The sequence below is a fragment of the Moschus berezovskii genome, chromosome 8 (assembly GCF_049115385.1).
Source record: "Moschus berezovskii isolate FMDL1 chromosome 8, NW_MosBer_1.0, whole genome shotgun sequence".
NCBI lineage: Eukaryota > Metazoa > Chordata > Mammalia > Artiodactyla > Moschidae > Moschus > Moschus berezovskii.
Window position 1 is genome coordinate 55,294,959 of NC_142467.1, and position 4,345 is coordinate 55,299,303.

The window sequence follows — 4,345 nt, forward strand, 5'->3', positions numbered from 1 at the left end:
TTGACTAGATGGACCTTTGTTGACAAAGCAATGTCTCTGCTTTTTAATATGCTGTCTAGGTTGGTCATAACTTTCCTTCTAAGTAGTAAGCATCTTTTAATTTCATGGCTTCAATCACCATCTGGAGTGATTCTGGAGGCCCCCAAAATAAAGTCAGCCACTGTTTCCCCATCTATTTGCCATGAAGTGATAGGACTGGATGCCGTGATCTTAGCTTTCTGAATGTTGAGGCTTAAACCAACTTTTTCACTCTCCTCTTTCACTTTCATCAAGAGGCTCTTTAGTTCTTCACTTTCTGCCATAAGGGTGGTGTCATCTGCATATCTGAGGTTGTTGATATTTCTCCCGGCAATCTTGATTCCCGCTTGTGCTTCTTCCAGCCCAGCGTTCCTCATGATGTACTCTGCATAGAAGTTAAATAAGCAGGGTGACAATATACAGCCTTGACGCACTCCTTTTCCTATTTGGAGCCAGTCTGTCGTTCCATGTCCAGTTCTGACTGTTGCTTCCTTGTTTCATTCATTCAGTCAGTCAGTCAGTTCAGTCGCTCAGTCGTGTCTGACTTTTTGCGACCCCATGACTTCACCAAATAGAGGCCTCTTCCTTAAATAAAATAATAAGAAACAAATGGAACACTTTCTTGCATTGGCCATTATCTCTTTTCTCCTTATCTATGTTATTCTGCGTTTGTTGTCCATCATGATTGATTCATTTAAACATGCAAAACAGTTATGGCAAACATTCCTTCTCAACTTCCTGTGTTATATTAGCATCGTATTTCCGTATAGATCATGTCCTTAAATATCTGAAATCATTTAGCTAACATTGGTTACAGTACCTGGATAGATTGTTAAAGCCAACAAAATAATGTTGCTGAACTTAACTTTGTATCCATGAGTATGTAATGGTAACTTTTTTAATGTTAACATCTATTGAGTACATGTTATGTATCAGACAGTGTGCTAAGCATCTTTCCTGCATTAATCCTCAGAATGAACATGTGAGGAAGATACCATTATTATCCTCATTTTTATAGATGAACAATATGCTTAGATTAATAACTTTCCATATTCAAACACTTCAAAAGATGGTGAGCTAGGTTTTAAATCACAGTGTCTTTGACTGTGACACTCTTATTTTAACTGCTTGGTTTCTGGAGCCTCGGGAAATTAGAAATAACAGAAAAAAACCTACTACCTTTCCCCTGAAAATATAAGAAAAACAAATTAAAACCAGAAGGAGATGTTTTATATTAAGACCTTACTGAATACAGCAATCTTTTTTAGCTGATCATACATAATTAATTTCCTCTCAAATCAATTTAACATCTAAATAATGCAGCACCAGCTAATGGGCTCTCAGCTGGCCAAACATTAAGAGATATATTGCCCCATATACTCATCATAAAGAATGAAGATGAACAACTTGCTTCGTTATATAACACTGTTGTACAACATAAATAAAAGATTCTCTTGTTTTGGCAATTGTTCTGTACTGTTCTAAGTTTTGCTAAATCAGACTTCCTCCTAATTTAACAGATGCCAGCACTTTAAAAGCAGTTCAAGAATTCTTATTTATATCTCATGTTCAGCTTTGAATAAAACAGGCCAGAAAATGCAGAAGGAGAGCGGGGGGGAAAGCATAACTTTAAAATGGAATTTATTTCCAGCCTTCTAAACACAGATTTCCAATAAACATCCACTTAGAGAACCGTTTCATTAAGCTAACTGCAGTCGAAAACAAGTTCCCTAATGTTTCTTTGAGCATTTTGTTTTATAAAATGAGTCATTACTTTCTATGTTTTGGCTTGACAATCTTTTCTCCCAATTGTGTAATTTTTGCGTTTGTCAGTCAAAGTGCTTGTGTTTCTGGAGAATTGTTCCAAGACATTTATGCTTTGGAATGAGACTCAATACGGTGGCATGAGTTTGGAGAAGAAACCCACTAAGGTGCATTGCTTTGTTCTTTAAGAAATTGGAGAGGGTCTTGACTTCCTCATTTTAATTAAAGTTTAACAGCCCCTTAAGTCCACTTCTTCGGTGGCAGCAATGAACTGGTAATAAACAGAATGGATTACTGTGGCTATATGTGAATACAGGGGAAATGAAAACCAGGGCTTTCTTTCATCTGTGGTTTGGTAAATAATCCAGATATTTGAAAACCCATTCTTAACCACTTCATCCACAAGTGATGAAGCTTTACTAATTAGAGCTAGGGAATGTGAAGAAATTTAAAGCAAGATGTCAGAAAGAAAATTTTCAATATACAGCCTTTGCATAGGCAAATGATACGTAACAAAAACCCTCTCAAGAGCTAATTAATCTCAGTGGAAATTGTTTTTGGTGCCTTTGATTAAATAGTCAAACTGCAAGAAAAGATTCTATTCAATGTTCTAAATGATGGTTGTATTTCATGCCTGGTAATAAGCATAGGAGATGCACAGTTAAGAAGGGCCTATTTGTCTTGTGGAAAAACTATCCATGTAGTAGCTACATATGCATCCTGTTGCTGAAACTCAGCCTCTGTTTACTGGTGCTGAATTGAACCAAGGAGACAGAGTTGTGGATGCAGTAGAAAAGAATAGTTTTATTACTTTGCCAGGCAAAGGGGGACATAGAAGGCTAATACCCTCAAAACTCTCTGTCCCCCCATCTGGAGGGATAGTGGAGAGTCTTGAGTTCAAAGAGCAGGCATGGTCAACTCACGGACATTCTTCTAATTGGCTGGTGGTGAGGTCAGTGGGAGTCAGTATCATCAACCTTCTTCTTCCAAGTGGTCTGGGATCTATGTACTTGTAGGCTGCATACAATTAACTTCTTCCACCTGATGGGGGTTTCAGTATCCGTCAAACAGCTCGAAGGACACTGCTCAGAATATTACCTATAGTCCCTGCTGCTGCTGCTAAGTCAGTTCAGTCGTGTCCGACTCTGTGTGACCCCATAGATGGAAGCCCACCAGGCTCCCCCTTCCCTGGGATTCTCCAGACAAGAACACTGGAGTGGGTTGCCATTTCCTTCTCCAATGTGTGAAAGTGAAAAGTGAAAGTGAAGTCGCTCAGTCGTGTCCTACCCTTAGCGACCCCACGGACTACAGCCAACCAGGCTCCTCCATCCATGGGATTTTCTAGGCAATAGTACTGGAGTGGCTTGCCATTGCCTTCTCCGCTATAGTCCCTGAGAAAGAACTAAATGTCCTTGACTGTTTAACAGCTAAAGTAGTATCATTTTGTCTTGCTTGACTGTTTTTCTTTCTTTCTGCATTTTCTCACTTCTCTGATTAAATTTATTCTTTGACTGAAGTTTTTCTACAGACAAAATGCAGGTGGAGGACATGAATGGGAGTCTATTCTGGGAAGGTCTTATAGGATCCTGCTTTGTTACAGTTCTACTTTTCAAAAGATCAGATACAATAACGATAATTAAAATAAGCAAAACCTAGAGCCATTTATTGAGCATTTACTATATATTAATCGGGTGCTAAGATATTAAGAGTAGATTTAATATCAACTTTATGTCAACTTTATGATGGCCATAAAAATGAGTATTATTAACAGTGACAACTAATGTTATGAACTATTTACCACATACAAGGCAATATATTAAATGCATTACCTGGTTGTTTCACTTGATCTTCACAAGTAGGTACTGTAATTATCCTGTTTACAGATGAGAAAACTAAAAGGTGGAGTGATTTACTCAAATCTCAAGGCTAGCTAAGATCCTAAGTCAGGTGGTCTAAACTCCAAAGTTTATGCGTTTGAGTACTACTCTCTGCTCTCCCCTGTGTTCTTACTGTTGGCAGATAAGTCAGCAGGCCTACAGAGGTTATATCTCTTTACCAAAATCCCACAGTTGATAAATGGCAAAACTGGGAATCAAACACAGGCTTCTCTAGTTTGTTATCCAGGGTGTCTGATGGATCAGGCATGGAATTAGTGAAAGACCACTATAAAAATCACATGCTGCAGAAGACTGAAGGTTGGAGAGCAACACAACTATCTTTAGCTGCCTGACTTCTGTCCATATGAACTCTGAACTGTAAAGAACCCTGGATATGTATGTTTCACCCCTTGTACTCCTTCTTTGCTATCCCTATAATGATGCCCAAAGTTATGGTATATTACTTTTCTTTTATAATGGTAAAATACATCCCAGTACTTTTGAAATTCTTTTTGTGCATGTGTGTCTTTCTTCATTATATATGTCTTTTCTGAAAACCAAATGATGTGCTACATTTTCTATGAATCATTTTTGTATATTAGTATATTAGGGAATATACTAATGGTATACTGGGGAATATACCAATAGTTTATTAGTATACTAATATACTAGTGTATAATAGTATT